The following is a 27,303-nucleotide window of genomic DNA, read 5'->3' on the forward strand; positions in this document are numbered from 1 at the left end:
TCTAAGCCCAAGCAACCAAACCCCAGGGGAAGAGAGTCCTTAAGGCCCTGACACAGAGAGAGAGGGAGACCAACCCCCAGCTAAAGTAATCTGAAAACTCAATGTCTTGAGTGTTTAATAGTACCACAGCACTTGATAGTATGTATCATGATCCTTTTCTGTTACCAGTGCCGTGAAAGAATCAAATATGTACTGATTACTGGACCTCAAACAAACCACTTAATTTCTCTAGGTCTTTTGTTTTTCTCATGTTTACCCTGCAGTCCTAGTTGGTGTCTTCAGCATGTAGTTTAAATGCAGCTACAGATGTATTTAAAGCTGTCCAATAGTTCTTTCCTAGGACTTCAATTCTGTGAAGTAAACTGCAGTTTCATGGCAAACCCACAAATGCTGCTAGGCCAAAGGAGTGACTTCTGGGGAGAAGAAGAGCAGTGGTGTTCTTCCAGAGATGGCCCAACAGAAAAAATTAATTCATACGGGATACCAGACTGCAAAATCATGAAGCATAGATTCTTCTTCTGAAGCTCTTTCTGATTTTTTTCCATTCCAGTGTGACTACCTTTTCCCTTTATTGCACCCTCCAATCACTGGATCTGTCTTGGTAACTAAAATGAGCCAAGGACCATTCTGTGGCCAGGGGCCAACTGGCTGGACATGACTTACAAACATACAGCTTAGCTACCGCACCACATCTAACAGCCTGCTTGAACTGGCGTTGGTGTGCTAAGCCCTTAGCCATTCCTAAGCATTGCATGGGACAAAAACAGATGGTCATGCCAAAACCATGCCAGGAATTGAACTAACAGTGAAAAATGATGGACAGTAACAGGCCAGTGCATGTGCCCATGCCCCGGCAGGTTGGTTTACTTGTGTTACATAGCTTAAAGTTTTGTTTCCTTGACTCACATTAATTAGATGCTTCAGTTTAAAAGGTCATTGGAGGTCATCGCAATTAGTAGCCATATGAAATAAATACAACAGTACTCTCCTCAAAGGGTTGTCTTCCAGCCTGCTGGCTATGTGCTTGTTACAGGGCTGACAAACCTGTCCTTGGAGTTGACATGCTCTGGCATGGGTCAGAAGGACAGTTTCTACAGATGCTGCCTCTCCCTTAATGCCTGTTCCTTGGGGGATTTCTATTTTCACTGCCCTTCCATATATGCCATGCAAGGAAGCATGTAGCCCTAATTCCCTCCTTTAATCTGTAATTTGAGCCTTTATTAACATTTATGAAATGTTAATGAGTATTGCTTTCTGCTACCCTTGAAGTAATACACGCAGAAAAGAGCTGGTTGCCAGTACAGCTGTCAGACATACCTACAGAGGAGAGGTCGGAAACCTCTGTAGCTGCAATTCCTTACACTGGGTCATTAATACAACACACTGATGCTCGGTAAAGCTATGCACTGTCTTTTACACCATTACCATCCTCCAGCACTTTTATTTAAACATGCTAGGATCAGCTATAGGTGACACCAGTCACTGAAAATTGCATTAGCATGCCTCTTTGGTCTCCAAGAAGTTCTGAAGTTAGGAAAGTCTTTACATGTTGACTATTTTGGCAGGCTGTATTGTTCTACAATTTATCAGTTGATAACGTTTGCTGCCTCACAGTCATTGTGTTTTCCCAAGTGAAGAACCTTTGGCTGAGCTCTGGAAATATATGCGATTCACAGAAATGAAAAGTTATTAAATCAGTACTGCAGGGGAATGCAGAGGAATGATCTGTTTGTAATTCTGGGAAAAACAATTTAGAACACTGTTTTTAAAGCTTAACGAAATTACTTAAAATCTTCCACAAAACAACCACCCTTTTTCATCTGGTCTCCAAGGATTTCGTTTATCTTTCAGATCTAGTTGCTGCAAAATACTGATAATGCAGAAATTCCATGAGGCGTTAAATCTCCATCTACCAGCGGATTGCAGAATTAATCAAATTACCTTTTAAAGTTAATGCAGTCGGTGAGAAGAGTTTAATGATATTCAAAACCTTCATGGTAATAATTACAGATGAAGAGGGTCAGTCAGTTGAGAATTAATGCAAAAAGTGCACAGAATGATAATCTGAATTAATGTATCAGACCATGAAGAAGGCACTGGGAGAGTGAGCCATGAAAATAAAATTCATTTGCTTCCATTCAGAAGAGCAAAATAAACTTGCATGTGTGAGAATTTGAAGTAAAGGATGAATTTGAGGCTTCAGCTATGCTAGACAGGAGGTGGTGGGTTGAGAGAGGTGAAGAAACGGAAGAAAAAGAAGAGATACGATGAACAGGGATTAATCTGGATTATCTCACAAAGTTTCAAGCTGTCAGTCTTTCTATCGTGGCTCAAAGACAGAAGTGTTTCCACAAATTTCCCTCACTCTGAGGCTTTCTCACCTTTTTTTATTTTCTCTATTCTGCATGCATTTTTTTTCCACAGTTTTAGAAATTATCAAATACTCGGTGAGGGCAGGGTTTTAGCTGTCCTTTCCCATGCATTTCATCGTTCTTTCACTAATGAACAAATGGAACAATTCTAAAAGGACTTTCTTAAAAATTAATACAATGTGCCCCACTTAAGGTGAATCTGGGTAAGATCAGGCTACACTCAGGTGTCACAGAAATGGGCAGAAGAGCAGTCTGTGTCCCAGCAAACCTGGAGCTGATCATGTGACCAGAAACCATTGCCTCTCTGCACCTTTTCCTTCTGGTGCCTGGCATCAAAACCTGCTATCACTGAGGATGTCACAGTTCCTGGGTGCCCAGTTTAACATACCATGCAGCCACATTGCTGTCAAAGAAAGGCTACTCAGTGTATTCTGAAAAACAGGCCTCTATTACAACTTGACTACCCCAAATAGCTTCAAAATTATAGTCAATTTTTTAAAACCTTGCCCATCTTGATCATTTATCTCCCGCTTAACATTTTTGTCACATGTCCGTGACTTAAATGCGTTTGTTTTGTTCCTCTTAGAGATGTTGTCAGTTGCTGTCTTTTCCATGCTATTAAATCAGCTTAGGCATCGTATTGTAAATGCTCCTAAAATCTGAGGCAGTGTTGCTTTTATGGTTAATTGCGTATTGAACTTCCTGTGTGCTGTTTTCACATTTCAGGCTTCACTGCATATCGGCAGTTCAGATCCTTATTTTGCATGTATGAAGGGATTATCAAGTGTGTCCGCTGAGCCCCCTGTAGAACCCTCTTTACATAGCAGTGCTATTATGCAATTGGACCATGAGGGTATAAATGATGTTTCTGCATAACTATATACAGCACTTTTCAGACCAGCAGTACTCAACTTGCATCAGCCAGAGAATTGCATTGAAACTGGAGATTTCACAGAATCACAGAATCGCAGAATCAGAGAATGGCAGGAGTTGGAAGAGACCTCTGGAGATCAGCTTGTCCAACCCCCCTGCTTGAGCAGGCACACCCAGAGCAGGGGCACAGGAACGTGTCCAGGCGGGGTTTGAATGTCTCCAGGGAAGGGACTCCACAGCCTCCCTGGGCAGCCTGTGCCCCTGCTCTGGCACCCGCACAGGAAAGAAGTTTTTTCTCCTGTTTAAGTGGAACTTCCTGTGTTCCAGGTTGTGCCCATTGACCCTTGTTCTGTCATTGGGCACCACTGAAAAGAGCCTAGTCCCATCATCCTGATACCCACCCTTTAGATATTTATAGATATTGATTAAATCCCCCCAGTCTTCTCCAGGCTGAGCAAACTCAAGTCTCTCAGCCTTTCCTCATATGGGAGATGCTCCAGTCCCCTGATCGTCTTGGTAGCTCTCCACTGGACTTGCTCAAGTGGTTGAACTGCTGGCCACACTCCTTTTAATGCATCCCAGGATACTGTTGGCCGCCTTGGCCACAAGGGCACACTGCTGGCCCATGGTCAGCTTGTTGTCCGCCAGCACTCCCAGGTCCTTCTCAACAGAGCCACTTTCCAGCCGGTCAGCCCCCAACCTGTACTGGTGCATCGGGTTGTTCCTCCCCAGGTGCAGGGCCTTGTGCTTATTCTTGTTGAATTTCATCAGGTTCCCCTCGGCCCAGCTCTCCAGCCTGTCCAGGTCTCGTTGGATGGCAGCACAGCCTTCTGGTGTATCAGCCACTCCTTCCAGCTTGGTGTCATCAGCGAACTGGTTTAGGTTACACTCTATCCCATCATCCAGGTCACTGATAAATATGTTGAACAGGACTGGACCCAGCACAGACCCCTGGGGAACACCGCTAGTGACAGGCCTCCATCCAGACTCTGCTCCACTGATCACGACCCTCTGAGTTCTGTTGTTGAGCCAGTTATCAATCCACCTCATTGTCCCATCATCCCACCCACACTTCCTTAGCTTGTCTATGAGGATGTTATGGAAGACAGCGTCGAATGCCTTACTGAAGTCAAGATAGACAACATCCACTGCTCTCCCTTCATCAACACGGCCAGCCATGCCATCGTAGAAGGCTATCAGTTTGGTCAAGCAGGATCTTCCCTTAGTGAATCCATGTTGTCTATTTCTGATAACCTTCTTTTCCTCTACATGCTTGGAGATGACCTCCAGGATGATCTGCTCCATCACCTTGCCGGGGATGGCAGTGAGGCTGACTGGCCTATAGTTCCCCAGGTTCTCCTTCTTGCCCTTTTTGAAGATTGGAGTGACATTGGCTACCCTCCAGTCCTCAGGCACCTCTGGGGTTCTCCATGACCTTTCAAAGATGATAGACAGTGGCTCGACAAGAACATCAGTCAGCTTCCTCAGCACTCATGGGTGCATCCCATCAGGGCCCATGGATTTGCAAGGATCCAGGTTGCGTAGATGATCTCTAACCAATCCTTCTCAACCGATGGTAAGTCTTCATTTCTGCAGATTTTTTCTCTCTCTTCTGGGGGTTGAGATGCCTGAGGGCCAGCCTTAGCAGTAAAGACTGACGCAAAGAAGGCATACAGTAACTCCACCTCCTCTGCATCCTGCATCACCAGGGCCCCTTCCTTGTTCAGCAGTGGGCCCACTGTATCCCCAGTCTTCCTTTTACTGCTGATGTATTTAAAGAAATCCTTCTTGTTATCTTTGACATCCCTTGCCAGATTTAGTTCCAAGTGGGCCTTGGCCTTCCTCATCACATCTCTGCATACCCTGACAATGTTCCTATATTCCTCCCAAGTGGCCAGTCCCTTTTTCCACATACTGTGAACCTCCCTCTTCCATTTGAGTTTCTCTAGAAGCTCTTTGCTTATTCAAGCAGGTCTCCTGGCTCCTCTGCCTGACTTCTTCCTCCTGGGGATGCACTGATCTTGAGCTTGGAGGAAGTGGTCCTTGAATACTGTCCAGCTCTCTTGGACTCCCCTGCCTTCTAAAGCCCTATCCCATAGGATTCCTCCAAGCAGGTGTTTGAAGAGGCCAAAGTTGGCCCTCTTGAAGTCCTAGGTTGTAATACAACTTGTTACCCTGCTTCTACCACACCGTATCCTGAACTCGACCATCTCATGGTCACTGCAGGCAAGGCTACCCCCAACTCTCACATCTTCAACCAGCCCTTCCTTGTTTGTTAGTATAAAGTTGAGCAGCACATCTTGCCTCGTTGGCTCCTCCACCACTTGCATCAAAAAGTTGTCCTCGATGCTCTGCAGGAACCTCCTGCAGATTGTGCATGGCTTGACGTGCTGCTTTTCCAGCGAATATCAGGGTGGTTGAAGTCCCCCATGATGACCAGGGCCTGCGATTGTGAGGCTACTTCCAGCTGTCTGTAGAAGGCTTCTTGATCAGGTGGCCTGTAGCAAATGCCCATTTCCAGACACCCATGGTGATCATGGATAGATCCTTCATTGCAATTGTGATGTTGTATCAACTTGTGATGATGTGCCATTGTTACAACTCAGGCTCATTGCTTGTGGCCGCTGTGTTGTCCACCTGCGGCTCTAGAGGACCACTCCTCCTGCTGCTGGTTTTGCCTCCAAGCACATTCCCAAGGGAAAGCTCAGGAGCCTCTCCCAACTCTTTCATGAATCTCACAGTGTGGCTGTGCCTTCCTGGGGCTGTTCTTGATGCTTTATGAAGCAACTGAAGGACAAATTGAGCACATCATACTCTGGCTTTGAGTTGCAGTAGTCCCAAGTAGTGACATAAGGACATACATTGCTGCAAAATCAGACATTGAATGATTCAGTGGAGCTGACCTTGCAATAACACCTGACATATTGTCCCATTAAGAGTTATAACTTTTGATCAAAGTACTTAAAAAAACTGAAACCTTTGTTTTTCTGTTGCATTAAAAATAAATTTGGCACTTTCCTTGCTTTGCTGCAAATATTTTTGTACACGTTTGTCATTTGAGAATTATAGATAATTGATTTGGCTGTGTTTGATCTCACGATCTGGGCAAAAAAAAAAAAAAAAGGTAAAATTCCTGTGGTATAAGGGTTTTTTATAAACTGCTGAGAAGCAAAAATGATGTAATTATAAAACATTATAGTTAATCCCTTAGTGATCTTGACATCTGCAAAAGGAAAAAGTGTGTAAATACTATTGGAAGTCCTGTGATTAGGAAACAGTCAGCATAGGTAGGTAGTTGTTTTAAAAATAAGTATCAGTGTTTTGTGTGACACATAGGTTGTATGGGTAGAGGTTAAGTCCCTCTTCTGTACTGATTTCATCTCGAAGATACAATAAGATATTCCAAATAAGAATTTTGTTGTTGCAGCTATCAAATCTAAGGATTTGCTTTGAAGGATTCTCTGTAACACTGGTCAAGATCTTTCTTCAAACCATTTCCCAGTAGCTTTTTACCTAGGCTGAGACTCCAGTGAAAAGTGGCTATAGACAACATAAAATTTTCTTTAAAAAACTGAGCATGGGAATAGTTTTAGTCAAAAATGAAAATCAAATCCAGATTTGTGATGCTTCATACCTAGATATGCTTCAAACCAGTCAGAAATGCCTCCTTCACCCGTCCCCACTCCCATCACCTCCTCCCCAGCACTATTTTGCAGCAGTTAAGCAATGGAGGAATCTATGCTGTAGTGTAGGTGCAGGCTGGTTTGGTTCTGGTCCAGATGTTATCACAGGGTGTGAGGGGACTGAATACGAGCATCTGCTGTCACATTATTGGCAACAAAGAACTGACCTATGAGAAATTAGATCTGGGCAGATAGTGCCCATCTTTTATTTACTGCTGCCCATTTGGTGGTTTTCCTGGAGAAAAGTGCTTCGGTGGTGGCCATGGAGTAACTTGCACAGGGAATTCACAGCAGCTGCCAGGTAGCCAGTAGACTTCCCCTGTTTCGTATCCATGTCATAGAACAAAAGATCAGATTTACTGGCTTTAAAGTGGGTTTCAGAGTTCAGTGTTCTTTAATAAATGTCTTCAATGTAACACCTTTCATTCCTCACCATTTGTGATAGCAGTACATTGAAGTCAGCCTTATACTTTTGTCGAGGAAGTTCACCAGCTCCTACACATAAATTCTTCTCAATGGCCCTTTGTTCTGATCATAGGGAAGAAGAAAACAGTAATTTACTTCCTCCTTAGAAGAAGATGTTACTGATTTGGGTAGTAAATGAGCAAAGCTTTCTGAGTTTGTTCTACAGCTTTAATTCCTGAGGTTGCACGAGTTTTTCAAAAAAAAAATGCCAAAAGTAATAATGCCTTTCACCACATGTTTCTCACTTGTGCCCTCTCAATCTCTCGGGAGAGAGTTGCTGTGCATCCCAGGCATGTTACAGGGTGGCAAATACTTGTGCTGGCAGTCCAGGCAGGTCTGTGCGGGCAGCACACCCCAGGGCTCCCAAGTCTGTAGGGGTACTCACCGAATTCCCTTCTTGAGCGGGGACTGCAGAAGGACAGTTAACATCTGTCCTGAGAAAATCCATCCAACTCCAGTCTTCATGGAATTTAGTGGTTAACTGGGAGTTTTCTGGCGTGCTACAGACTGGAAGCCTGTGCTCCACAGAACACAGCAGGGTTATTAAAGTTCAGGTGTGCTGGTAGGGCCCCAAAGGGGAGTTTGTCTGTGCAGACACGGAGCAGGTACACTGGGATTTATTAGTTTCTTGGTTTCATTTCTGACTTGCACATGGCCATGACAGCATGTACACTTTGTATAACATAACGGAAGTTCTTTTAACACTTACCAGTGCATGTCAGCCTTGCCCTGGGCTGGGCCCGTAATGAAAGCAACCCACAAGCCTTTGCACTCCTCATTTTCAGTGGGAGTTTGATCCCAGCCCTGCGCTTCCCCAGTGCCATCTGCAGTCCATGAGCAGTTGCTTCTGCTGCTTTTCTCTTCACTGAATGTAGAAAGTCTGTTTTCATGGCGTATGGTACATATACCATCTGGCATCAATCACAGAATCACAGAATCATAGATGTGTGAAGAACTGCAGCCCATGGGAAGGACTCACACTGGAGTTCATGGAGGACTGTCTCCCATGGGAGAGACCCCATGCTGGAGCAGGGGAAGAGTGTGAGGAGCCCTCCCTCTGAGGAGGAAGGAGCAGCAGAGACATGTGATGAACAGACTACAGCCCCTTTCCCCATCCCACTGCGCTGCTCAGGGGAAGGAGGTAGAGAAAACTGGGAGTGAAGTTGAGCTTGGAAGAAGGGAGGGGTGGGGGGAAGGTGTTTTAAGTTTTGGTTTTATTTCTCATTATCCTAGTCTGAATTTTGATTGGTAATAAATTAAATTAATTTTCCCCAAGTCAAGTCTGTTTTGCCCATGACAATATTGCTGAGTGATCTTCCCCTGTCCTTATCTCAACCCATGAGCTTTTCGTTATATTTTCTCTCCTCTGTCCAGCTGAGGAGGGAAGCGATAGAGAAGCTTTGGTGGGCACCTTTTCAAGTATCACAGAGACCGGCTTGGCAACTATATCAGCCAATTCCTTCAGGACTCTGGGATGCATCCTGTCAGGTTCATTAGACTTATGTATATTCAGGTTCCTCAGGTGATCACAAACCTGATCTTCTGTTACAGTGGGAAGGACTTTGCTTCCCCAGTCCCCATCTTGGGATCCATCCACTTGAGAGGTGTGGGAAGAGAGGTTGCCAGTGAAGACTGAGGCAAAAAAAGTTGTTGAGTACCTCAGCCTTCTCCTTGTCCATTGTTACCAGTTTGCCTGTTGTATTCATCAGTGGGGGTGTGCTTTCTCTGACCTTCCTTTTCTGGTTGACATACCTGTAGAAGCGTTCCTTATTTTCTTTGCATCCCTTGCCAAGTTTAGCTCCAGCCGTGCCTTGGCCTTATCCCTACATGACTGGGCAGTGTCCCTGTACTCTTCCCAGGATACCTGTCCCTGCTTCCACTTCCTGTGCTTTTCCTTCTTGCCCTTTAGTTTGATCAGCAGATCTCGACTCAGCCATGCCAGTCTCTTGCCTTCCATTTTTTACACCTGGAGGTCGAGAGCTCTTGCACTCTATGGAAAGTGTCCCTAAAGATCTGCCAGCTCTGTTCTGTTCCCTGTCCCTGAGGGCAGTTTCCCAGCGGTCCCAGTGAGTAAGTCCTTGAACAGCTGGAAGTGTGTGTTCCTAAAATTCAGTGTCCCTACTTTACTCTTTGCCTGACCCATATCCCTCAGCACTGCAAACTCCCCCAGTGCATGATCACTGCAGCCCAGGCTGCCTCCCATCTTGATGTCACGGGTTAGCTCACTTGCAGTGGTGACTATCTTGTCCAGTAATGCATCCCCTTTGGTAGGGCTGTCTGTTAACTGGCTTAAGATATTATCCTCGATGCACTCCAGGAGTGTCCTGGATTGCCTACAGCTAGCCATGCTGCTTTTCCAGCAGATGTCGGGGTGGTTGAAGTCCCCCAGCAGGACAAGAGCCTGCGAGCACAATGCCTCCTGGAGTTGGAGTAAGGCAGCTTCATCAGTAGGCTCCCTTTGATCTGGCAGCCTGTAGTAAACAGCAACCACAAGGTTCCCTTCTAAACCACAAGCTTTCAGCCTACTAGTGGCTATTCTTCAGAGAAAGCTCTTCACAATCTATGCACTTTTTGATGTAGAGGGCAACCCCTCCACCTCTCCTTCCTTGCCTGTCCCTTCTTTCTTAAAAAAGTAAATCTAAGAAAACATCAGCTTTCCCCTGTTCCTTGGTTTCTCCTGCCACCTGAGGCTGAAATCCAAAACCATGGTCAAGTATTCATATTTAGCTTTGGTATTTGAGACTTATGCCTTAGGAATCTTAAATAAAATATTTGATCTATGGAAAATAATACTAAAACCCACTTATTCACACACAATATTAACTGAAAAATAGCTTCTGAAGGGAAGAATTAAGTAGTTTTTAGCTGGTAGTTAACGAACAAATTGTCCAAACCTGCTGAAGAAATGATCTGTGGGTATGAGGGATGATTAATTACCAGTTCAAGAATTCCTCATGAGAAGTCAGCTGGTATGCTGCATTACAGCATGAAATATTTAAACCGTATAGTTTCAAGAACAATCCTAGAAAGTTACGACAGTCGTAAGGGTTGGATAGCTGCACATTGGACAGTGCTGTATTTCACTTCCCGTCCCAGTTTCTGCAGTGGGAAGAAGACTGTGCTTCTGGGATGAAGGTGGCTGGATTCCCCCAGCCACGGAGACCTGCCAGACCAGGCTTGGAGACCTGAGCATGGGGAATGCCTAATGGTGGCCAGGGTCACGAACGTTTCTGCACTGGTCTGAGCTCTGGTGAGGTACTGGATCTTCTGTCACTGCCCTTGTGCCACCAGGGACGTCTTTGGGGCAGTGTGTGGTGATGGGCTTTCAGGTGCTACAGCACTTGCCCAAATGTTTTTGCATTTTCAAGGAGATTAGCAGATCTGCAGGCAGATTTTTTGGGAGGCAGATTGGTCAGCCTGGAGCGAAACACAGTACAGAGTTGAATGTCTGCATGTCTCTGGTTCCTCAGCTGTAAAAGGAAGAAGGAATCTCCCTCACGCAGGCAGTTTAAAAAGAAGAAAGCTGTAACCTGTTATAGAAAATCCTTGAATAGACAGTGCTCAGAAGTGTGCAAGGAATAGCTTTCCAGGTCTTAATGTCCTGAGCTGTGCCTTTCTTGACATTAAGACAGGCTGAGTTTGTGGTGGGGAAGTCCTTTCTATTTATAGCTTTGTGTTGCCTGTCCATGTCCCAAGTAGGACTCGCTTCCAGCTTTAGCAGGCAGCTTCAGTCTTCAGGTGTTCAGAAATAGATTGTTTTTAAAATTTTCATTCCTATTCCAAATAAGTGTCACCTCTTTCATCCTCTGTGCAGATCCAGCACCTGTCTGGGGGCAATTACTGCAGCTCTGTGTATGGGACATCCCAACCTTATCTATACTGCCTGTTACCCCTCCAGAACTGGTTCACCTGATCTGTGCAGGTGAAACTAACTAAAAGCATCAGGTGCTTTGTCTCTAAAGTGAGACATCACCACACTCCTCAACACGTGCATTCCCTCTGTACCTCTCTACAAAAATATCAATATGAATTTTTTTTTTTTTTTGAAACAGTATCCTTGCCTGATTAGGCTAAGAAAAGAGTTGCTCTTTGCAGTGTTGTAGCTACTGGACTGCAAAATCCCAAGAGAAAGTGTGGGTTTACAGGTGATGATGCTTCAGATCTGTCTTTGGGCTTAAGCTTCTCCACCCTCCCCAAGAGACTGTCCCTAGAGGAGGATGTTGTGGCAGTTCACCACATTTGCACTGGCAAATCATGGCTGTGCATGTCTCTGGGCTGGACATAAGGCTGCAATGAGGGGGCTCCCTGAACCATACCCTTGCCTTAAACCAGGGACCATGGACTCTGAGATCACTATTTTTGCTAGCTGATTGCTTGCTAAGAAAAGGCAAGGTAGATATTGGACCCTTTTTAAGATCTCCAAAGCCTTGGTGTTTTCCTTATAACTAGTGAGCCTATTACATGGTTGGGCTGTTACATCTCCTAAGGGTGCATGGTCAGGTTTAATTAGTTGGCTGTACCAAAATCTGAGAATGTATGACACTGGACGTGCTACTTGGTACTGATACCAAGTTATATCAATAGGAAAACTTTAAAATCAAGTCAAGAGTATGAGCTGAAATTCATATATTTTTTGCTTAAATCAAGAATAATTTAGCTCGTTGTTGGGCATGCTACAAAAATGAGCAGAATAAAAATGCATGCTTGCATAATACTGTGCTTTTATCCTCATCTCTGCATATTGAAATTATGGATTAATTAATTCTCCATAGTCTGTTTTTAATTTATTTTTGTGAACAGTGTATTGCTCCAGAGACAGAATCCTTTTTAAAGCAGAGAGCAGGCCAGGTTTAGCAATGACTATCTAGATTTTGCAAAAATGCATTGCCAGTGAATTTTAGCTCCAGTGTTTTTGATTAACAGGTTATTTAGCATTCATGCTTTTTTGATCTTTGGCTCTTCACTTCACTGAGATTGTCAGCACGGCTTGCAGGAAAACATCACTTACAGCAGTGTGTTGTCAGGGGACCATTGTATTGGTAGTACATCATATCTTAAATAAACCTATCTGAGTGTGAATTCTCAAATACTTGATCTATGTGCTAAAACAAGTTAAGGAATATATAGCAGAGTAAAGAAAAAACATTAATTCCAGTTCTTGAAGAGAAACAATTGGAATTTGGCTTTGTTCATGAGAGGAGCTCTGTGTTAGAGGTGGAGACGTACACAGCAAAAGAGAAATGTGGTGGAAAACCCTTCTTGTTGACTGGAAGCCAAATCATGGCAACTGACAGAGCAATAGCTATACTATGGTGAGGTTAAGTGGTAAGGTCAATGATAAAATAATGCATTTAATCAAGGAAACCGCAGTTCCCCTGCAGGGATGAGCACCCAGACCTCAGTACTGTTGAGGTGCTCATTTTTCATGTCCCTGTGTGTTGCATTTTCACACGTACACCCCGCACCCGAGGTAACCAGCCTTTGAAGCATCTCTTCCTTCAGGATTGACAAGAGCGATCTGGCTGTAGAGTAGCAGGAAAAAAGCAGGGGAAATACTGGGTGGAAAGAGTGCTCATGGTAAACCTTCCCTTGTAAGACTACACATAAAACCCCTTTTCTGTGTGGAACTGCAGAGAATCAGTTTTCTCTGCAGCTCACTTGTGGCTTGTATGCATGAAAATGCAATATTTCTACTGCAGTGAAGAGCTTTCCCAGGTAGTCTTAGAAATTGCTTTGTTGTATTCATGCCTTTCTTATCACTTTATTCTCTTCTTAGAAAGAGAAATAAGGCAAGTATGACTCCTTATAAGCATCCTACAGATCACAACCCTCATCCCATAGAATTATCTCCCTTTGGGACCTTCATGAATCTCAGTAACTTCGGACTCACAAAGCAGTACATCTTTAGTATGCAACCTGGCTATAAAAATGTCATGTGATAGTCTATCACGTCCATTGATCATGTGTTCCTGTGTTATACTACTCTCCCCATTACAAATGCATGAGTTATTTCTAGTTCTGTTTTCACCAAAAAATAATTTTTAGGAATGGAGACTGTTTTTTAGAGGAAAAACATTTGAACCAAAGTACTTGCCTCAAAAAAAATGGATGGGATAAACAACTCTGCATTGTGTGTGTGTGTCTGGTACCATGGATCAGAAAACTCCTGTGAGCCAGGAGATCCAGGAGACCCAACGGGTACAGTCAGTGCACCCATTTGGTCCTCCTCAGAGGCGTGCGCTTACATACATTTTGGGGAACTTTCCTCCATTGGGGCTTCCTCTTGGGCATGTTTTCTGCAGCTTGTCAGCTCCCAGTAGCAGACATCCAACTTTTGGGATAGGATCTGCATTTTGCAGCAAATACGTAAATAATAGCCAAGCCCTGAAAGTATCACCTTCTGTGCCTTTGTTATATGTGCTTAAATCCATGTTTATTGGAATCTGTGGTCGTTGAAGTATATTGGTTTATCCAAAAATCCTGACATCCCGGAAGTATGCACTGAAAAGCATGAACACACCTGTTATTTGGCTAGACTGACTAATTGCTCGTAAGGTACCTGACAACCCCCCACCCCCGCTGAATTCAGGGAAACACATTATTTAGTATAACTAATCCTTTCTCTTTCACAAAAATAGATCAAATAAATTCATGCTGTCTCTATTCAAACATCCCAGTCTGTCTTTGGCCTGGAGGAGGTTGAGTCGTTCTTTGCTGTTAAATGAGGTATTGATTTCCTATTTCTGCTAGCTGACATCCTGTTGTATGAAAGACTTTAATCAATAGATCATATGTCAGCTGTAGTTATTTCACATATCATATTATTATTAACATCATCATCATTTTTATTAGTTTACCCTTCTGCCTGGGCTATGAGTCTTTCCCCTGGCTTCTTCCTCTGGTTCATTTTCAACATAGGAGACCTCTCAACATCAACTGTTAGCGAAAAAACTTGTGCCAAAACCAGACAGTAAAATGGGGGATTAAAGAGAAAACTGCCCTTCCCCAAAAACCTACCACTGCCCTACCCTTTCTGTGTCATCTTGAGAAAGCTGTTCCAACTTCCCTTGCCTGGTTTTTGCTGTGCCAGAGAAGAAATAAGCTTCTCCCCTTCACGTTTGTGATTGCAGTACTTCTCCTGGCAGGGTAAGAGCACTGGCCCCATCCTCTGTGGTAGACGAGTTGGGTTCCCCTGCTGCTGTCAGTGGTTGGTACCCACTTTCCCTTTGCCTCTCTTTGCTGCCCAGGGACCAGCTGATGCCCCAGACATCAATCCACTACAGCATCATTGTACTGGAGTAACCACTGAGGGGGTTGTTGTATAGCCAACAAAGTGCAATAATTAACAAAAGGACATTTGGCCCTTAATTCTGATCTCATTCCTGCTAGTTTTTTACACAACTATAGGCCTCAGCAAGATGCTCCTCAATTACATGAAAATGGTTGAAAGCTGGATCAAGTCTTCATTTCTGGAGAGAGACAGTCTGCTGCCCTTATTGTCAATCCACATGCCTCATTTTTCATAGGATCCACTGGGACTCCAGGCTGCTCAGAATTAGCCCATGTAATTTGTCATATCTCCTTTTCCCAGGCTTTTCTATAATGATGTGTTTCTGTTGTGTCTAACACATTTCTGTCAATTTTCAGGTCCATTATTGGCAAAAGACACAGCTGGAATCTCTAACAGAGGAATAGCACACAAAAATTCATTTCTATAGTTGCATTCCTTTTTAGCTGTGGTGTCCCTTAACACATCCAGCACATAATTAATGGCAGGCTATTCGAGAAAGAAGTTAATGGCTGGTTTTGAGCATTTTCAGAAGATATGGATATTCAGTGAAATTTATTCACCTTGTTTATGCATTTTTTAAAATGTACAGATATGTAATCTTTATTTTGGTCAAGAAAACAGCAAAGGCTTATGTTAGAGAAGTAATTTATGAAATATACTTCACTTGTATAGCTAAGAATATCTTACAAGAATTCTCATTTCTATTTTAAACATTTTTTGTGGCTTACATTCAAAGTAAATTAGCTGCATAATGAATAGATTTTAGGACATCTGCTAATGAGTTTTATGTGTCTTTTTCCTATAGAGTCACAGATGTTTCAGCTTCTAATTGATAACAATTCTACCTTCTCATGCCTCCAAGAGTGCAAAGCATAATTCTCTGAAATACAGAGAAATACTGTACAACATCTGACCTTCAGGTCTTGGGAGACACAGTTATCCAAAACATAAAGCTTTGCACTAGAACCCAGAACAACTCTTGTGATGCAGAAGCAAATCCTTTCATTCCACTGTCTGCAGCTGATAGTCTAATGATGAAATATTTTAGTTTCAGGCTGTTTAAAATTCCCATTTAAATGACAGAGAATGTAAGGAGTTTAAATTCTTTGGAAAAAATAGGAGCTAGCAAGATCCTAAGTTGTATCCTAAGAAACTTTAATTGTGCATGTGCATAATTTAAATTTTACTTTATATGTGAAACTGTACATTATGTACATATCCTACATTTTCACAGTTTGTTTTCAAGTGATCACACTGGACTTCTATTTTAATGCAATCATGAAAAAAAAACTCTGTAATTTGATGTAATTGGACTGTGATGGGAGCTAATGGACAGATAAAACACCTTTTGACAGCTTTTCAAAATTCATGGGGAAGGGAAAATACACATGCTTTTTACATAATTTCATCTATGACTAGCAGTTGTGATTATGATACTCGTAACTGGGGGAAACACAACCTTATACCAGGATTACCTCTGCTGAGCTGAATGAGGCTACACAAGGAATTGGTTTCCCCAGCCTGAAAAAGGGGTTATTTGACATTTTAGCTTTCCTGCTTTCATTTGACCTTCAAAATCATAATCTCATTATTTTTCTTCTGATGTTGTAGTGAACCTCTCCTAATTTCCCTGAAAGTCTTCCCTTCTGCTTCACAAACTGTTTATTTACGAACATGAAACCTTTCATTTCTGTCCTTTCAGAAGGCGTTGGTAGTCAGCCAGTGATCAACAGCAAAATCGTTGATTATTGATATGAAGCAGTTAAAAATGGTAACTTTCTAAAGTCAGTAGGAATTTTGTCTTCATTGATGTTTTAGATTTGTCCCCAAATAAGTTACTTGCTTTCACAGGGAAAGCCCAATGACAAGTAATACAAGTTGTATATTTCTTTGTAAAGTGAGGTCTAAACCTGAATTGTTAATTCAGCCAAAACTGCCCATAACCTGAGTAGATCTGTAATTTTTTAAAACTATTTGAGTAGCAACTGGTTTAGGTTAACATTCAAGATAGTAACATAGTTTAGCACAACTCTTAAGCACATGTTTAAGGATATGCATCTCGGTTTTGATAACTTAAAAGCAGTACTAAAATGCCCTGCGCAGTTGCAGAGTTTCTAATGCTTTCACTGGCAATTGGTGTTAATTATTCATAGGTGAAACTTCCATTTGAGCCAGTATGGGAAGAAAAGCCAGCTGGGATACCCTGACTAAAGAGCTTAGTCTTCAGGACACCATCAGGAGGAACGTGCAATGCTGTCATTATCACTTTATCCTGTGCATTTTCAGTTACTGTTTTGGTCTGTAGATTCTGGCAGAAAATAAACATTCACATGGAGATTATTAACAACACAGAGAAAGGCTAGAAAACTTAATTTGCTAACAAGCAGTTTTGCAAGTACCTGTTCTACCAAAGTGTAGTTTCCTACAGATCTATGTCTCTTGCTTGATTTGCTTTATGACTGAATTACAGTGAGATTTTCTCTTGTCCCTGAATATATCTACAATCTCCTCCTGCAGAGTAATTTGACAGCAATGTGCGTCCAGCCATTTGACTGCACACCTCAGCCGAGACTTAAAAGTGACTGGGGTAAGCTGGTGGGTGTCTGAGCCATAGTGTCTCTTCTATGTAGCTTGCAGCTTTCTATGGAGTCTGTAGGATGTCAATTCTCTTTTAGACCTTAGCTCTTTTATCCAATATGGTTGAAACTGGCAAGTGGATTGGGAAGTTATTGGCAGCAAAGGGAAGATGGGGTCCCACGTAAACAAGCTTTTCAGTGCAGTTCAGAGATATGTGAGAATAACCAGGAGCTGGTCTCAAGCAGGAGTATTTCCCAGGTCTGCTGAAAGGTGGAGATGTATAAATAAGATTCTCAGGATCACTCAAGATGTGGAAAACCATGGCACATTTTACCGGGCCTCCCAGGGTAAAGCGGTGTAGCTCCAGCTGCGCCCAACCACCCTTCTTCCTCCAGAGGCTGCTGCTGCTGTCCTGGAGGATGATGCTCTGGTGGCTGGTGGAGACCCATCTGGTCTAAGTGATTTGCAGCTGGACCCTTTGGAGGCTGTACCTCTAGATACTTTTTTAGCACAGAGGAGATGAGTGACAGGAGGCAGCACTTCAGTCAGGCTTGCCCTTCCTTCATATCTTTAAGTGTTTTCTACCCCCAACACCCTTTCACAGGCTGAGGTTTTTGAAGGTGTCTCTCCCACCTGTGAATCTGCTGATGTCTTGTACAGCGAGCACCTCAGCTCACTTGCCAGACATGTTCTCAGTCCTGCTTTCATTCCTTGATGTCAGGGAAGATGAAACTGCAGCTGATAAGCTTTGCCTAATATTAATCATCCTTTCTGGATGGTGGCATTTCTTTTCTTCATCTGAGCCTGGCTGCCGCAGCAGGCAGGAGCCCACAGCTCCTAGCTGAGGAGGTACAACTTTATCCATCTGAAGATTTCTCTCCTCTAATGTAGTCAAGGTCTTTCTTCCTCTGGATCACAGAGGAGGCACAAGTAATATTCTATTCAATTTTTTAAAAAAATGAATCTAGATATTTAAAAACATTATTTAAGAGAATACTCAGTGTAAGCTTTGGAATTTCTTCAAGAGCCTGCTTGCAGTAAACCAAGAAGCAGTTTGATTTTAATTTATTTCTCTCTCATGGATATCCATCACTTCACAGGTTTCACAGTCAGGATGGGTTTCAGAATTATGTCTGCCATTATTTTAGTGTTGTCTCTGACACTGAATCATACAGCGTATGCACAATTGTAACTGAGCTGTGCGTTGCTTTTTAAGGTTCTCTTTATGACTGTGCTTCAACAGTCTTGCTGCAAAGAGGACAAAATCTTTCCCAGTTAAGATTATAAGGATTATTTTTATTGCCATGCCAGTTATGACAAATCTACCCGAACATACATCAGAATTAAGGTACTTCATTGTAAATTTTTCTCCAAGTCGGAGAAGCTGTGGAGGAATGTCAGGGCTACTCAAAATCGGTTTTCATCATTCACAGTTCCTAACACACGCCTCAGTTTTCCACCTCTGGAAAAAGCATCGTAAATCTTTATCTTTCTATGTTGCTACTAATAGCTGGAGGAAAGGCAACAGAAATCTTATCTCAAAGCTAGCTGCATCTATTAACTATGGTTTGTTATGTTAGCTCAGACTGGAGCCTTTTACTATTTTAGAGTGAGATTGTTGGGCTAATTTCAGTTAGGTGCTCCCATAGGAAGTCCCCTATGCATCCTGATCAATGGAAATGTATTTCCTATGCAAAGAAGGTTGTAAGAATTGCAAATTCCTTGGTCCGTGTCTCTGGAATTTCAACAGTTTCTGGAAGATTTCAGAGGTCCTCACTCCCCGGCTGGCACTCCTGCAAAACTTGTAAATGCTGCAAGAGCAGAGACCTTCTGGTCCAGGTAGTATATAGAGCTTATAAATTTTATAGCAACAGGGAGAAGTGCTGGAGACAAAAGTCTCTCTAGTACTCCAGCTTCATAAATGCCACAGGTGTCATTAAGCTGTTGGGTATTCTTGATCCTAGCCAAAATAAGATCAAAGACGGATACCTTTTGATACTTCAGTATGAATACATTTTAGTCTGTTCTTGGTTTCTCAGCCCTAAAATGTAAAATAAGTGTCAGCTACATTGGAAAAAAGTCTGTCTTTCTGTTTCTCTACACAAAGAGAAGAGATTTCTTGTGAAATCAAAGTAACGCATGAAGAAAACATCCATTTTTGTAAGAAAATGGTTGTGTGCTATATGTGAATATAGATGTGTGTTTTCATAAAGCTGTTAAGCAAAGTGGTACATTTCTATTTTAAGAAGAAAAGAGACAAAAATAAATTATACAAGATATTCCCCCAAATTGCCAGACTTGTGCAACACATTTCATTCCTAGTAGCTCAGAGGTTTTTCTAAAACATCCTTTTTCTTCAGGTACATTGATGCCATTGTCCCAGCAGCAAATGGGGCCCATTGGGACACACCTGAGCTCAGTCCAGCCTACCAGGGGTATTGATGGCAGGGTCGCCACAGCAGCACAAAGGGTAGTGCAGCCTTCAGTATTTTGAGCAAGTTTTTCTCAAATTTGAGTTGGATATTCACATCAGCCAGTAAAGCTACCTTGGGTATACCTACGGTAGGGCAGACGGACCCCACCGCACAGCTGCAGGGGTGAGGTTCAGTTTGATACAGGTGAGTATATGCACAGCAGGCACGTGCAGCTTGAGCAAATTGGAGCATCAGGAAGCATGGCAGGGAAATGACTGGGGTAGAGACTAGCTTCTTAATTTCACATTAATTTCTCAAGCAATAATCAACTAAAACAGAATCGCATTTGACAGAATACATTCAAATGGAGGTTGCACACATTTTGCGGAGTTGAAAGCATTTCGTTAATATTGTTTAGAAAGCAGGACACTGTGCTATATAATTTATCAATTTAAAAGGAAGCAGTCCTCTCTGCAGCAATCCAAGAAAATTCATTGGCTTCAATAAGGCTGTTAAGAGAAGGAAGCAAAGAGGTTTTGGCCAAACCAATTGTAACAGTGATTATGTTTTTTGGTGAGATGGATCTCAAGAAATATAAAAAAATGTTCCTGGAGATCAATTGTCATTTGCTACATTCGGTGCCGGCACCTTCATCTTTCAGACCTCACGTTACGTTCAGTTGATATTTTACCTCTCTGGACCATGGTACTTCCTTTTTAGTCACACCTTGGGTTCACTTACTCTCATTGCCACATTGCTCTGCTCTGTTGTACCTGTCTATTTTCAAGTCTTTAAGTAAAATTTCATGTCTGTCTTACTGCAATGTAGCTGCTGGAACCTCTGAAAATACTGATATTGTGGAAACTTCAATTTGAGATTCATAAGCAATTCTTAGCACCACACTAATCTAAGCTCAAGCTTTGTTGGAGCTCATTCCTATGTATGCTACTGTACCAAAAGAAAATTAATTGCTCCTTTCATTAACAGTCCCAGAACAAAGATTTGTTTCAGTCTTGTGTCTGCCTAGATCCAAGCATTGTGTTTGCTGTAGAAGGCAATTTCCCATCAGTTTTTCTCCCCCAGTGTATATGCAACAAAAGGAACCAGTCAAAGCCAAAAGGAGGGCTCTTGCTTCACCCCCATGTGATGTGACTTTCTGGAGAGCTCAGAGGAACATTTTATGGTCAGCCCATCCTTCCTGGCAAACAGCTCTCCTCCTGTGTCTACAGCATGATGGATGTCAAGCGCACCCATGATTTGGAGCCATACATTAGCTGGAAAATGATGTGATTCTGTTATCTGCCACTCTTCACCCAGCAAGGGCTCTGGGAGCATCACCACCACGAGGGAGAGTGGCCAGGGACCCTCAGACCACCTGTATTTCACACCAAGGCCTGGTAACTTCAGTGAAGAGACATACACCTCTAGCTGGTGTAGCTGCCCTAGAAGCCTCTGGCCACGTCTCTGTGTGTTCTTTGCAAATGGAGGGTGCCAGAGCGACTCACCGGAGCACCTCTCTCTCTCCGGGGACTGCAAGGGGATCACAGGATAACTAAACAACTCACACTGTCAACCCGATTAGGTGGCTGAGCGCTGCTGCAGGCTCAGCGTCTGCCTCCTATCTCCAGTAGCCAGCTAAAGATTATCCCACTGGTTGTACAGGCGCACAGGTGCAGACTCCTGCAGGTAAGCATCCAGGTGCTGAGAGAGTCAGTGCTTGTTCCTGAATACAATTTATCTGCTGCACAAATAGATAAATATTACTTCAGCTCTCTGCCATGAACAGGAATGGACTCAGACAGCATCATATATGCATATCATAATATGCAATGAATCAAATCAAATAAATAATGAGACTAAATAATGATGTGTCACATCCTCCACTGCTTTCACAGACAGCACTATCAAGTCCCACTCTGGCCAGAAATGCCACAGCTGAGGGGCATCTGCCAGGAAGAAGAGAGAAACACAAGAGTTCCTGGCAGGCACTTTGTGGATGGTATCATGTGCTCAGTTATACCAGGGATGAATTACAGGAAGCTGTGCTTTTTGTACACAGTAAACATACAGAAAATGACTGTGCAAGCCTATCAGACAAGCAGTCTCTCGTTCTGGCTCCTGCGTGGCTCTGTGATATAAGCAACTGAAAATACAGGTTTGTAACTGCTGGCTCTAACAGGTGGAAGAGAGGTGAGACTGGAGGTCTGAGGGAAATTGTATAACTTGGAATCCTGCCCTGGCAGGGGCCATCTGTTTCTGCTAGGAGATGGCTCCATAGGTTTGTTTGGGGAAAGAAATCCATATCTGTTGTTGTACAAAAATTGTGGGCAAGGTTTCTGGTCACAGGAAGATCAGGCAGCATATGAATGTGATCCTATACTATCTCCTTCAGATCAAAATAATATAACCTATTCCTCATCCCTACAGAGTCGGGATCAAACAGATCAAGCCTTCACCTGAAACCTCTAACAGGTTCCCTAATGGGCATCACCAGCAGACAGAATTCAATAAAAAGGTTCTTCATTAAACTGAAAAACAGATGTGAACCCTTCCAGGAGATACGTGTTTTTCAAGCTAAAGGGGAAAGGTTCTGTGTTCCTCTGTTCTCTGCAGGTCAAAAAAGGAGTTGTTTTGAACTTCAACATTTGACACTGTCTCATAAACTGGCAAAAATATCTAATTCCAAGAGGGAGAGGCCAGGATGAGCTTTAGCCTGTTTTGAACCATGCTGCCAGGGACTGATGACTGTGGGAGCACCACATCTTACTCTCTGCAGGCATGATGCCAGAGGGCAGCCATGGCACCCAGGTCAGCATGGCTCCTCCAGTGCAAGGAGCTACCAAGATTGGAAAACCAGGTACAGGCACATGATAACTGAGCAAAAGGGCTAAAAATACCCGGAGTCCCTCGCTATTCCTGCTGGGGTTCAGGTGGCAGAGCTGGTGGTCCCCAGCTGGGCACCAGGTCTCCCTGGCCCTGGCACAGGTGGGGCTCCAACCACAGCCCTGACCTTCCTTCGGCCACGTGGAAGTGGGCTCCTTGTGCTGCAAGTGCTTTTGATCCATCTCCAGCCATGGCTAGTTCTCTCTGGGGTTCTTCTCAAACCTGCCTTGTTATGAGATTGCAAATATAGCTTGGCTTGTTTTTTCTCTGCAAAGTCCTTCAGTCTTTTTGAAGCTTCTTTGAATGAAGGACTTTTTGCTATGAACAGAGGGGTTTCTGGGTCAGCTTTCTTAAATAATCCTGGTACTGGAGGCACATTTTATACCAGTAAGAGAACTTATATCAGTTTCCTGAATTAAATAAGTTTTAGTGGCAAAGGATTTTTTACATATATAGAGATATATATAACTATTTCTGACCTTATTTTTTTAATTGTGCAAATAGGGGGTTTTTTGCACTACCAGTAGGGTCATAGAAATAGTCTTTCTGTGCTGTTCTTTATGGGAAAGGGCTGCCCTTTAGATATTTGCCAGCATATATCACCTACATATGAAAAAAGAAAATACAGACCATGCTTCAAAACACCTGTTTCCCAAAAGCAGGCTCAGTCATCACAGGGTGATCACACAATTTGATCATCATGATCTTTATAAATTTTCCACTAACATAGCTTTTGGATGCATTTGTTTGCTCTAGGTGTATTCTGAAAGCAGGGGATTTTTTTCCTGTCTGCTCCCACCCTCAGGAGCGGAGAGCACATCAATTCTAGGCATATCCCACTTTTGCTGCATGCAGCAGCCGTGGCAGCGTGGAAACCTAAAAACTTCCAGACTAGTTAAAGGTTTTGGCCTGTGGTTTGGATCTGTGGGTGACTGTGGGGCGCTGAGGGGTTGCTGTGTCACTGAAGTCCTGAGGATAAAGCCTTTGAGTTACCTTGCAGAAGACATAAGTCATTTCTCCAGACCCTTATAACTGCTTAGCAGCTGAACATCCCATCAATATGCTTGCAGCGTGTTGCTGGTGCACTTACAGTTTGCTGTAAAAGAGATGGGAACCTTCTCCACTCCCAGGCAGCATTTCAGACTGCTCCAATGATTGTGTAAAAGCAGGAATTTACATAATTTCCCCATCTGACAGGAAAATGGTACCTGGAGAATCATTTTGCAGGCACAGTTTTTAGACAGGAAAATCTAAAAAGATTTACTTTAAAAAGTAAGGGGGTAACATTCATCTGGATGCAGGTTCCCACAAAAATTTAGGCTTGGTTTGCTGAATGACAGGTGTTCGTCAAAACTGGTGTTCACTCCAAATGAAGCCATATCTCCAGCTTAATACATTTTTTTGTGGTGAGCTCAACCATCCATCTCGAAAGTTGAATACTCTAATTCAGAGCATTCAAGATTTACTAATGTAGCTCTCAAATTGTAATGCAGATAACAGTGCCTCTCTGTGAAAGCATTCAATTTAGAGATAAAATAGAAAAGGACTCTATTCTGCATTTCAGTATTGATATAATTTAAATGCCGCAACAGTGCAATTCATTCTTGCATGCCTTTGGCTGACTGCCAGCACAAAAATGGGTGTGGGGAGAGGGGGAAAAAGAGAAGACATTATAGAAACATAAAGTATACTGGGGAAAAGGTGATTTTAATGGTAGGAGACATACCTGTGCTATTATTTTTGTTGCACAACTCCAGTAAAGCTCTGCCCATAAATTGTCCATGAGCAGGCTTGACCCATAAAGTGCATCATTTTTCAAGATCTGCCAACTATTTTCCTATTATCAATTCTAGTAATTATTGCATTTGCAAACAAAGAAACAGTAGCTTTAAGACCTGAAAAGCAATACTCTCTGAGATTTCCTAGGTTCAGACAAGGCTACCTTCGATAGGCAGCTTAAATGTTCTGGTGTGGAGCTGTGCTGAGGGGGCTTTAACCTACATGTGCTGCAGGGCCGCGAGTATGGATGGACCAGCTATTTGAACAGGAGAAGCTGGGATGTTTTGCATTGAAATTTCCTTGGCTGGATTGTTTTGGAATAGGTTGTTCACATTAGAGTTAATGTGGCTAAATTACTTTAACTCTAAATATTGTGACTCATGTAATAAAAGCAGATATATACTTGCACTTTAGCAAACCTGGGAACAGTCTCATAAATATTAAAGAATGGTACACTTTGTGCAAAGTCCCTTTAAGTAAGCCTGCCTATTTCCATAGGGCAACCATGTCTCAAGTCTGTTTAAATGAAAACTGGTGATCATGTTTGTTTTAAAATAAAAGATGGATTAAAAGTTTCTGTAAGAACTAATTTCCAGTGTAACTCACTCATTCTCAAGCCAATACTGTGGTCCAAATCAAATGTTCAGGCCATCCACATGGTATTTCTGTCAAAACAATGAAACAGCTGTCAGTCTTCACCATCAGTTTTTCTTATAGTAATTATCCTTTTCACTTGAATTCCCATTTTACAAGTCTTTTCGGTTGTCCAGAGCCAAGCTGGTTTCTGCAGTCTGCAAATGCTGTGTTGTTCACTTGGAGGAAGCCCCAAGTGAGATTGTTTGAAATTAGAAAATTTTTAGAACACAGAATTAAATTGCAAAATATTTTGGCTGCATTACAGTGAGGACTGCGGCAATGAGGACTGCTGTTTATTTTTGATTAGGAAAATAAACAGTAAAGTGAAAAAATGGAAGAATGGATCTAGGGAGTTGGACTTGTTCTGACTGTGTCCTTAACAGAGTCTGACTGCTGTCTCTGTGTCCATCGGTAGGATTACTATAGTCATAGTGTTGGTTTCTATTTGGAAATACAAGAAGCATCATATGAAACAAGGCTAGATGCCAACCTGGTCCCTCAGGTGTGCCTACAGTGAGGTGGAGCACAGCAGAGGGTTGGTGTGGGGAGGGTGGTGGAGCAAGGCTTGCTGGTCTTCAGTCTTGCAACCAGATTCAGCATGTCTGTGTGAAGCCGACATCAGCACTCTTTTGTTCAGGCAAAGCACTGCACTGGTGTGTCTGGACCACACCTACATCAAAGACGGGAAAGTCCAGGGAGCGCTGTGCTGCGCTGCAGAAGCACAAGTCTCTGCTCATTCAGTCATGTCTCCATCTTATGCCACTTTGCCATGTATATTCCTAGCATCCCCTGAAACTGTAAAAATCTTACAGAGGTCAAGCTAATGGCTAGCTTAGAAAGATAGAAGTTTGTATCCCTGTTTTATTTTACCTAATGTCAGTGTGTGCTACTAGCTCTATAATTGTTTGATCATCTTGTTAACTCTGTAAGGCTGTTAGTTACGCGATACCTTGTGATAAGGACATCCATGGGTTATTTAGCCATTTTGCTTTCTAATTATAAAGAAGCCATTTCCTCAGATGTAGAGAAACGCTGCCTTTCAAATACTTGAAATGTTACTTTGCTTTTCACTTATGACAGGACAGAGAGCAACGTTCTTTGGTATATCAAATTTTGTTCACTTACTCTTTAGACAGTCACAGGCTTTTCAGTTTCTCTCTGATGCAGGAATTATTTTCTACCTTTATCAGTATTTGCACTACCCCTTTCTGAACTCTTTCTATTTAAACTCTATTTTGAGATATGAAGCTCAGAACACACACACTGTTTGGAGGCAAGGGTGAGCATTTTGTTTGCCTTGAGACCTTATGAGTTAAGAATTGTCTGTCCTGTTCCTTGTGCATCCCAACATTTTGACTGTTCCTGTAAGCAGGAGTTCATACTGAGCACAGGCACGAGCCTTTTTCCTTTGTGGCTGCATTACATTTCCAAGCCAGTAATGAAAAGGAGTTGTTCAGACCACCTCCCTCACATTTGTCAGTGTCCTAGCTGTCACATTGCTTCATCAGGACTCTCTTGAGGAGTTCCTCTTGGTTTTTTCTAGTAATGATTAATCCAAAGAATGTATTTTCTATTCTTCTATTCTCTAGTTCTCTCAGGTCATATGTAAATATAATTAGTACCACTAGTTTCAGACTGGGACTTAAGGTTACAGTGTAACCTTCCATCACACTAAGAAGTGACCCTTTATTGATGCATCTGTTCCTACTGTGTTTGCAGGCCGTGTCACTGCTTATCTTTCACACCATGATTTACTTATCTTCTTGTACAGAACTCTGCCAATGGCTTTTTGAAACTGCTGCTGAACCATGTCAACTCCTTCTGTTTCCAGCCGCTATCTCATAGGGTGGTGAAAAATGAAACCACCTCTCTGAGTCCCTCTGTCTGAGCAGCAGTTTAAGGAGTGCAAGAATCACAGTTGTGACCGATCCATTTGCCTTTTGTTCCTCTTACTCAAGAAAAGGACAGCTGAAAAAATCTTCCCTGCTACAACATTTGACTTATGCCTTTCTTGTTGACTGATTCTCACTTTTAGAGCCTTGTCTTTCTCTATCTTAAATTAAATCAATTTTAGATACCATTGAAGCCAGACATCCTTTGAAACGTCATGCTGATAGGCAGAGGCAGATATCAGCTAAGCAGCAGGTATTAAAATACCAGGATCAACTTTAGGAAGGGAAGATATAACTTCTTTACAAATGCATTTTCAATTTTTTTATTCTTCCCTGTGCTCTGAAAAGGAAAGCAGCAGTACTCTTTGATGTTAGAAGACTGCAACACGTTGAGGAGTGTAAAAAAACTGTTTCCTTGCTTATTACAAGAGCCAAAAT

The 27,303-nt window shown here is 42.7% G+C and overlaps 1 protein-coding gene across 2 annotated transcripts in view; it reads left to right on the forward strand.

The window, feature by feature from the left end:
• Window positions 1-27,303, forward strand: part of LHFPL3 (LHFPL tetraspan subfamily member 3) — a 258,101-nt gene that overhangs the window by 105,137 nt on the left and 125,661 nt on the right. The gene's annotated exons all lie outside the window — the stretch shown is intronic.

Source organism: Phalacrocorax carbo, chromosome 1, assembly GCF_963921805.1.
Source record: "Phalacrocorax carbo chromosome 1, bPhaCar2.1, whole genome shotgun sequence".
Taxonomy (NCBI): Eukaryota; Metazoa; Chordata; class Aves; order Suliformes; family Phalacrocoracidae; genus Phalacrocorax; species Phalacrocorax carbo.